The sequence below is a fragment of the Choloepus didactylus genome, chromosome 2 (genome assembly GCF_015220235.1).
Source record: "Choloepus didactylus isolate mChoDid1 chromosome 2, mChoDid1.pri, whole genome shotgun sequence".
In the NCBI taxonomy this organism is placed as follows: domain Eukaryota; kingdom Metazoa; phylum Chordata; class Mammalia; order Pilosa; family Megalonychidae; genus Choloepus; species Choloepus didactylus.
The window spans coordinates 105,650,682-105,661,297 of record NC_051308.1 but is presented as its reverse complement, the minus strand read 5'-3'; the positions used below and the strand labels follow the sequence as shown (position 1 = coordinate 105,661,297).

The following is a 10,616-nucleotide window of genomic DNA, read 5'->3' as shown; positions in this document are numbered from 1 at the left end:
AGTACGCTGCGCTTCTTGGATCTGTAATTTTATGTCTTTCATAAGAGATGGGAAATTTTCATTAATTATTTCCTTTATTATTGCTTCTGCCCCCTTTCCCTTCTCTTCTCCTTCTGGGACACCAATGATACGTACATTATTGTACTTTGTTTCATCTTTGAGTTCCCGGAGACGTTGCTCATATTTTTTCATTCTTTTCTCCATCTGCTCCTTTGTGTGTAGGCTTTCAGGTGTTTTGTTCTCCAGTTCCTGAGTGTTTTCTTCTGCCTCTTGAGATCTGCTGTTGTATGTTTCCATTGTGTCTTTCATCTCTTGTGTTGTGCCTTTCATTTCCATAGATTCTACTAGTAGGTTTTTTGAACTTTTGATTTCTGCCGTATACATGTCCAGTGCTTCCTTTACAGCCTCTATCTCTTTTGCAATATCTTCTCTAAACTTTTTGAATTGATTTAGCATTAGTTGTTTAAATTCCTGTATCTCAGTTGAAGTGTACATTTGTTCCTTTGACTGGGCCATAACTTTGTTTTTCTTAGTGTAGGTTGTAATTTTCTGTTGTCTAGGCATGGTTTCCTTGGTTATCCAAATCAGGTTTTCCCAGACCAGAACAGACTCAGGTCCCAGAGGGAAGAAATATTCAGTATCTGGTTTCCCTGCAGGTGTGTCTTAGAAAATTGCTCCACCCTTTGATGCCTCGGGTCACTGTGCTTTTCTGCCCAGCAGGTGACGCCTGTTAGCCTATAATTGTTGACTGGTGTGAGGAGGTATGGCTGTGTTCCCCCAGGCTCTGGGGTCTGGTTCTGAATGGAAAGGGCCCCACCCCTTTCCTCCTAGAGAAGACAGACCCCTCAGGTGGAGGTCATTAGCATTTCAATGGTCTCGCTCTCTGCTTGTGGTGTCTCCACCCTTCCCAGAGTCACAGCCCTGGAAACTGAAAATGACTGGGGCTTTCTCCACTGAGCCAAAAAAGAAACAGATAGTCCCCTTCAGACCCAGTCCAAGGCAACCCTCTGGCTCTCCCAGGTCAGTCGTCACCCAAAGCCTCTGTCTGTTTTTGGGGGCTGCGTACCTGTAGTGAGCAGTTCACACTCACTACTTAAAACCCCAGTTGGAGCTCAGCTGAGCTGTATTCACTTGCTGGGAGAGAGCTTCTCTGTGGCACCACGCGGCTCCGCAGCTCGGGCTATGGGGGAGGAGGTCTCCCGACCTGGTTCCGCAGGTTTTACTTACAGATTTTATGCTGTGTTCTCGGGAATTCCTCCCAATTCAGGTTGGTGTATGATGAATGAATGGTCTTGTTTGTCCCCCCACAGTTATTCTGGGTTATTTACTAGTTGTTTCTGGTTTTTTGTAGTTGTTCCAGGGGGACTACTTAGCTTCCACTCCTCTCTATGCTGCCATCTTGCCCGAGCAAAATTTGTCTTTTTATTATTGAGTCATAAGAATTCTTTAAATATTCTGGATATAAGTTTAGCTATATGCATTGTGAATATTTTCTCCAAGTCCATGGCTTGACTTTTCATTTTTCTAACAATGTCTTCTGAAGAATAGAAGCTTTTAATTTTGATAAAGTTCATTTTGCAAATTTTTTCTTTTATGCTTTATGCTTTTTTTTTGTACCTAAGAACACTGTGCTCATTCGAAAGTAATGAAGATCTTCTCCCATAATTTTGTAAAGAATTTTTATAGTTTTACATTTTTATTTATGTCTATGATTCATTTTGATTATTTTTTTGTGTGTATAACCTGAAGTAAGGTTTGAGATTTTTTTCATATGGATATCAACAGCCAATAGTTCCAGCAATACTTGTTGAAAATACCATCATTAAGATACCTTATTGCTTTATCAAAAATCAATTGACCATATATATGTGCGGGCCTATGTTTCTACTCTCCATTTTGTTCCATTGTCTTTATGCTATCCTTATGCCAATACTACACTATCTTGATTACTGTAATCTTAAAATGAAGTAGTATAAGTCCTTTAACTTGTATTTCTGTTTCAAAATTGTTTTAGCCATTCTTGGTTCTTGGCATTTATATATAAATTTTAGAATGGGAATATGTTTGATTAACCTGAAGAGAGAATTTGATATCCTAATCTTAAGTGGGTCATTGTAAATCCAGATATTGGGGCTAATATGAGACATACTTAAAGAAACAATTCTACCAAATGTGATATCAAAGTAGGTGTGGCTCCAAAAGTCTCATCCTGATTGACTGGAAAAATAATGAGGCCATTGATGAAGACAGAGAAGTTGAGATGAAGAGATTTTACAAAATATAAGAAGGATAGGTATTGAGTTTTCTTTAAAAAATATATAATTTATTTTACCAGCAAGACCTATAAGTAGAAAAGTACAGAGGGAGGCAAACTGGACACTTAGAAAAAAGCTTGGTGATGGAAATAGAGTTGTGAGAGCAATCAACATAGAAATCATATCTGCAAAAATTGGAGGGACAGTAGGGAGAGGAAAAAGCAAGGGCCAAGGATTGACCAGGGAACAGCACACACAATTGTGGCACAGTTGTAATGAGTAGATTGATGGGAGGTAACTAAATGAGTGCTGGGAAGAGGAGCAAATAGTGTAGTGCCATGGAAACCAAGGTCAGAGAATGTTTCTAGGAGATGGGTCAGAAGTGTCAAATTATGCAGAGAAGGATGATAAAATGAAAAAAAAAGAAAAGAAAAGGCTGATGGCTTTAGCAATGAAGATGTCTTTGATGACATTTGAGAGAACAGTTTCATGGGAGTGATCATAGCAGAAGCCAACTTGCAGGGAATTATGGAGAGTTAGAGAGGAAGAGAGTTGATTCCAGTTTTCTTAAAACTAAAAGAAAATCAATGGGATGGTCACTACAGAGAACCATAGTTCTGAATGCTGAAGGTTCTCAGGGAGGTTAAGGAATATGTGTGGTAGATAGCAGAGAGAAATGTGGTCTTCTTCAGTGAGCATTCCCCTACTCTGCTTTCCATAATTGCATCACATTCTGTGTTCATCAGATGTTTTTTAATAGATAAGCTAGTCAGGCTCCAAGCAGCTGACACACTCCTTCCTCCTCTTCTCTTAATACTGGCACTTACACTCCCTTGTCCATACCTCCAATAGTCATAACCCTCTTCTGATACAGTGGAAACTGAACAGTATTTTTGCAACCACAGTTCTATCTTCCTGATTTTACTTCTCAAAAGGACTACTGGAATCAGCAACAAAGACTTCTTTGGTGGGTTTTGGTTGAGCAATTTCAGTGGTGTGATCCTGGCAGAAGTTGTTCTGTAGTTGCTCTGCTTTGAGTATATAATGGCTTGTTCAGACCATATTACCTCTCTGAAATCAGGTTTCTAGATTCCAGACTCAACTGAAACACAATGCAGAATGTCTTCAGTGATCCTGTCACCAAATTTAGTGACTGCTTCTCAAAGTTTTTTTCAAACTCTTGTTTCCATGGTTTCCTTGACATACTCGACCAGTATTCTCCTTTGTTGAGATTTTGTTTTAAATGGTGGATATCAATATTGATTGGGACACAGAGCGTGACCACCTTGCTGCCCTCTTCCCCTTCCTAATATCAGCATAATATGTGGGAGGTGAGACTGTGCTCAGAAGCCTCCTTCTCCATGCACAGGAAATAGTTTGCTCTACAGTGATAGTGTTCACATGAATAAGCCCAAAAAGGCACAAGTAGTTTTCTCTCCTCGTGTAGAAGGGACCTATGTAAGCATCAGCTTTCTGGTCACAAGGGAAGGAATAGGGCTTATCTCTGTTCAGACATGATTGTCCCTTGTTGTAAAGTCCAATTGCTGATGGAATATTTTACCTTGATGACTTCTTTTGTCATCTTTCAGACACTGATATAGCAGAATGCAGAAAAAGAATTTCACTGAGGTGACAGAATTGATCTTCCTGGAATTTTCTAGCTTCAAAAGCACTAGATCATCCTCTCTGTGGATTTCCTAGTCATCCAGGAAATCTAGGCTGATAACATCATCACTGTGACAATCTCCTGTATTGGTCGTCATCGCCACACTCCCATTTATATTTCTTTCTGAGCATGCTGGCTGTTTCAGAGACAGTGTGCACACAGGTAATTGTCCCACAAATGTGTTCCGGTCTCATTTTTCATAACCAGCCCATCTCCCTGGAAGGCTATGTGGCCCAGATGTTCTTCTTGGTCATCTTGGCCACTAACAATACTTTCCTGCTTTCAACAGTGGGCTATGACAGCTATGTGGCCATCTGCAAGCCCTTGAGGTATACAGTTACCACAAGTAAAGGAAAGTGTGGCCAGTTGGTATGTGGTTCCTTTTGTACTGGCCTGGTTATGCCATTCTCCAGTGATAGCCATGCTTAATTTGCCTTTCTATGGCACAGTGGTAGACTACTTCTTCTGTGACATATACCCAGTCATGAGACTTTGTTATTGATACAACTATCAATGAGATCATAAATTATGGTGCAAATTCGTTGTGGTTTTTGTTCCTATCCTATATCCTCATCATCTCTTCCATCCTTAAGATCACCTCAGCAGAAGGCCAGAGGAAGATCTTTGACACTTGTGGGTCTGTTGAGCAGAAAGTAGCAAGTGCTCATGGTGCCTTAGTAAGACCTGTGAATGAGAGGGTGGGTGCTAATTCTGTATCAGTCAGGGTCCAATCAGGAGACAAAGCTATTCAGTAATTTGAACAGGAAAAGTTAAACATCAAGAATTATTAGCTACAAGAGAGAAGAGGAGTAAAGAGGGATTGGATAGTGAGGAGTAAAGAGAATTCTAAAGAAAGTAGGAATAACAGATACAAGGAGCAGCCACTACTTCTAGGGCTAAGATAGAATAGCGTGGGAAAATAAATCTTTCCTAGATTTTTTTTAAAAAAGCAGTTTTATTGAGATACATCCACATACCATACAATCCATCCAAAGTGTACAATCAATGGCTTTTAGCATAATCACAGAGTTGTGCATTCATCACCAGAATCAAATTTAGAACATTTTCATTACTGCAAAAGAAAAACCCTATATTCCTTAATAGTCACTTCTCAATCTCTCTATCCTTCCCCAGTCCTTTATAACCAGGAATCTATTTCTGTCTCTATAGATTTATTTATATTTATACTTTATGTAAATGGAGTCCTACAATACATAGTACTTTGTGTTTGGTTTCTTTCATATAGTGTAATGGTTTTTAAAATTATTATTACTATTTTTAATTAGAGAAGTTGTAGATTTACAGAAAAGTCATGTAAAAAATTCAAGTTCCCATATACCCCCTATTGTTGACACTTTGCATTAGTGTGGTACCTTTGATACAATGATGAAAGAATATTGAAATAGTAATATTAATTATAGTCTATAGTTTATATTAGGTATTTGTTCCCCATATACTAGTCTACTATTAACACCTTGTAATAGTATTATTCATTTGTTATAATTAATGAAAGAATATTCTTGTACTTGTATTGTTAACCCCAGTCCATCTTCTACAACAGGGTTCATTGTGTTATACAGTCCCATGTTTTAACTTCTAACTGTCATTCTAGTAACATATATGACCCAAAGCTTCCCCTTTCAACCACATTCACAAACATAGTTCAAAACTGTTAATTACACTCACAATAATGTGACACCATCACCACTATCCATTTCCAAACATTTACAATCAACCTAAATAGGAATACTGTACAAATTAAGCCCATTCTCTATTGCTGATAACCTGTATTCTAGATTCTAACTCTATGAGTTTGCTTATCATAATTAGTTCATATCAGTGAGATCATGCAGTATTTACCCTTTTGTGTCTGGCTTATTTCACTTAGTCTATTATCCTCAAGTTTCATCCATGTTGTCATATGCATCAGGACTTCATTGTTTTTAACAGCTGAATAATATTCCATTGTATGTATAAAACATTTTTTTTATCCATTCACTGGTTGATGGACACTTGGGATACTTCCACCTTTTCGCCATTGTAAATAATGCTGCTATGAACATCAGTGTACAAATATCTGTTACAGTCCCTGCTTTCAGTTCTTCTGAGTATATACCTAGTAGTGGGATTGCATCAAAAATTTAAAATAGAATTGCCATATGACCTGGAAATTTCAATCCTAGAAATGTACCCAAAGAAAGAGAAAAACGGGTATCAAACAGATACTTGTACATCAGTGTTTATAGCAGCATTATTCACAAAAGCCAAAAGATGGAAACCACGTAAGTTCTATCAACAAATGAATGGATCAACAAAATGTGGTACAAACATACAATGGATTATTACATGGTCATAAGGAAGAATGAAGTTCTGAGACAAGCTGCAACATAAGTGAACATTGGAAATATTATGCTGAATGAAATAAGCAAGGTACATTGGCCAAATATTGTATCATGTCACTTATATGAGAAATACAGAAATAGAAAATTTTCATACAGGAAGTAGATTAGAAGTCAAAGAGGATGTTGGGGAGGGGGGAGAAGGGTGTGTTTTTGCTTGGTGGCTATAGAGTTTCAAATAAAAATTTAAAAATGAATACTAGAATGGCTATAATAATACCAGATATAGTATATTTCATTATGGGGGATGTTAGGAACATAAAAGGGATCTTTCACAATGATAAAGGGGACAATCCGTCAAGAAGACATAACACTCTTAAGCGTGTACACATCTAAAAACAGAGAATCAAAACACAATACAAAACTGACAGAACTGGAAAGAGAAGCAGAAAATCCACAATTAGAGTTGTATATTTCAACACTTCTTTCTGAGTAATTGGTGTAACAATTATACAGAAATCAGTAAAAGTATTTAAGATCTGGACTACAGTTCCAACCAACTTGACATAGTTGGCATTTATAGAATACTTCATCTAAGAACAGTAGAATACACATTATTTTCAAGTGTACATGGGCCATTCACCAATACAGACAATTTGCTGGGCTTTGAAACAAGTCTTAAATTTTCAAATCTAAACAGATTAAAATGATACAGAGTATCTTCTTTAATCATAATGGAATTAAAGTAGAAATCAGTAACAGCAACGTATCTGGAAGATCTTCAAATATTCTGAAATTAAATCATACTTCTAAATTCATGGAACAAGAAGGAAAATGGAAACATATTTTGAACTGAATGAAAATGAAAACACAATATATCAAAATTTGTGGGATGCAGCTAAAGCCATTCTTAGGGAGAAATTTTAACATTAAATTTTTATACAAGATTAGAAAAATCTTCAGGAGTCCAGACTGCTGGGTTGGAGTTCGGTAGTTTCAGGTATTTACTTCTAGCTATTCCAATACATTAAAGCCTAAGAGGTGTTATCTATATAGTGCATAAGAATGTCCACCAGAGTGACCTCTCAACTCCATTTGGAATCTCTCAGCCACTGAAACTATTTCGTCTCATTTTGCATCCCCCTTTTGGTCAAGAAGATACTCTCAGTCCCACGATGCTGGGTCCACATTCATCCCTGGGAGTCATACTCTGCGTTGCCAGGGAGATTTACACCCCTGGGAGTCGGGTCCCACGTAGAGGGGAGGGCAGCGAGTTCACCTGTCGAGATGGCTCAGTTAGAGAGAGAGAGGGCCACATCTGAGCAACAAAGAGGTACTCAGGGGGAGACTCTTAGGCACCATTACATACACCTTTAGACTCTCTTTTGTGGTAATGAGCTTCATAAGGGCAAGTCCCATGCTCGAGGGCTCAGCACATCAAACCACCAGTCCCAATGTTTGTGACAACATCAACACCAGTCCAGGTGAGGATGTCCAACACATCCGCACCTTCCCCCAGATCCTCGGGGCTGGGGAGGGGGAGGCTGTAAATATATTTTTTATTATCTGCCCAAATTACTCTAGGAGGAATGGGGATAAAAACTAAAAGACAAATGGGGTGGGATGAGGGGATGATTTGGGTATTCTTTTTTCACTTTTATTTTTTATTCTTGTTCTGGTTCTTTCTGATGTAAGGAAAATGTTCAGAGATAGATTGTGGTGATGAACGCATAACCATGTTATCATACTGTGGACAGTGGATTGCATATCATGGATGATTGTACGGTGTGTGAATGTATTTCAATAAAACTGAATTTAATAAAAAAAAGATTAGAAAAATCATGTGAACTCAATGATATATCATTTTATCTTAAGATGTTAGATAAAGAAAAACAATTAAATTCAATAAAAGCAGATGCATCTGACTTGTGTGTATCAATAGTTCATTCCTTTTTTATTGCTGAGTAGTATTCCATGGAATGGAGTACTTTTGTGCATTTTAAATTGGATTTTTTGCTTACTGTTGAATTTTAAGAGATTTCATATTTTTCTAAGAATCTATGACAATTACTCCACATTTCCACCAAAATTACAGATTCTCATCTGTAGCAGCAAAGGAAGGAACTTTGATGTAGTAAGAAGTCACACAATTATAATCATGCTGAGTTGGTTTATTATTACATTTGAAAAATGATATTAGAAAAGAAGTAAAATGTGCTTGCACTTAGTAAATATGTTTTCTTAAGAAATTTATTGAACACCTATACAAATTTGTGCTAGGCACCTGTAAGTCTTTATTGACTTATTCATAGCAAGAATTTAAACTTGAGAAAACACCTGATTAAGTCTAATTTATGAAAGTTAAGATGATAGAGAACAATAGTTCCAGAATCAGCAGCCCACCAAGTTCATTTTTTCCCTGATGTGATTCTGAATTTGTAGCCTCATTTATGAAATAGCAGTTTCTGCATCCTTCTCATTTTTGGTTTCTGTTTGTCCTTACCTCTGTGACTTGGGTGGCAGGAACGACACTTTAACTGCAGAGAATACCAGGGTAGAGAGAGAGTGTTAGGGTATGGAGCTTTGGTTTGAAGTGGAAAGATTCCTCAGATCTTCTCTGGAGTAGAGGAGAGACTAGAAAAGTCTCAGGTGTGAATGTAGGGTGTTTCAGTTTCCTAGCTGCTAAATGGGTTGGACTAAATAACAGGAATTTATTGGTTCATGGTTTTGAGGCTAGAGGAAGTCCATAATTGAGGTGTCAGCAAGGCAGTGCTTTCTCCCCAAAGACTGTGGCATTTATCCTTGGTCCTTGGCTTTTCTGTCACATGGCAGCATCTTCTCCTTTCTCTCCTGGGTTTTGTTGACTTCCAGCTTCTCATTGTTCCCAGTCATATGGGATTAGGGCTCACCAATTCAAAAAGAACTGGTGGGCTACTGATTCTGTATGGATTTTTCAGGCTTTTCTGTATATAGTGTTATATCATCTGCAAGTAGGGAAAGTTTTATTTCTTCTTTTGTAAATTGTATGCCTTTTATTCCTTTTTCTTGCCTAATTGCTCTGGCAAGAACTTCCAGTACAGTGTTGAATAACACTGGTTTCGGTGGGTATCTTTATATCATTCCTGATCTTAGAGCTTTCAGTATTTCTCCACTAAGTAGGATGTTAGCTGTGGGCTTATCATATATGTCCTACATCAAACTGAGGAAGTTTCCTTCTATTCCTAGTGTTCTAAGTGTTTTTTCAAGAAAGGTTGCTGTATTTGGTCACATGTATTTTCTGCATTGATTAAACTGATCTTGGGGTTTTGTTTTTGTTTTTGTTTTTGTTTTTTAATTTCACTGTGTTAATGTGGTGTATTGCATTAATTGATTTTCTTATTTTGAACCACCCTTGCATACCTGGGATAAATCCCATTTGACCATGCTATGTTATTCTTTTAATATGCAGTTGGATTTGGTTAACTAGCATTTTGTTGAATATTTTTGCATCTATATTCATAAGAGATATTGTTGTGTAGTTTTCCTTTTTTGTGGTTATCTTTATCTAGCTTTGGTATGAAGGTGATGTTGACCTTGCAGAATGGATTAGGGAGTGTTCCCTCCTCTTCAATTTTCTGAAAGAGTTGGAGCAGAATTGGAGTTAAGTCTTCTTGGAATGTTCAGTAGAAGTCCCCTGTGAAGCCATCTGGTCCTGTGCTTTCTTTGTTGGGAGATTTTTGATGACTCTTTGCTAGTAATTGGTTTGTTGGGATCTTCTATTTCTTGTTAACTCAATGTAGGTAGTTTGTGTGTTTCAAAGAATTTGTCAACTTCATCTAGGTTATTTAACTTATTGCCATAAAGTTGTTCATAGTATCCTCTTGTAGTCCTTTTGTTTCAGCAGGGTTGGTAGTAACATCCTCTTTTCATTTCTAATTTTAATAATTTGTATCCTTTCTCTTTTTTTCTATCAGTCTAGCTAAAGGTTTGTTGATTTTATTGATCTTTTCAGAGACCAAACTATTGGTTTTGTTTATTCTCTCTATTGTTTTTGTTGTTGTTTTTTTCTATTTTGTGTCTCTCCACTCTGATCTTTGTTTTTCATTCCTTCTGCTCTCATTGGGTTAGTTTAATCTTCTTTTTCTAGTTCTTCCAGTTTTGAGGTTAGGTCTCTGATTTTAAGTCAAGCCTCTTGATTTTAAGTCTTACTTCTTTTTGAATGTAAGCATTTAGAGCTATAAATTTCCCTCTCAGCCCTGCCTTTGCATACCATAAGTTTTGGTATGCTCTATTTTCATTTTCATTCAACACAAAATATTTCCTAATTTCACTTCCAATTTCCTCTTTCACCCACTTTTTTTTGTTTAAGAATATTTT

The 10,616-nt window shown here is 37.2% G+C and overlaps 1 pseudogene; it reads left to right on the top strand.

Annotated features, from left to right (window-relative positions):
• The first annotated feature begins 3,860 nt into the window (after positions 1-3,860).
• The window catches only part of LOC119512511, a 69,916-nt pseudogene continuing 63,160 nt past the window's right edge, over positions 3,861-10,616 (top strand).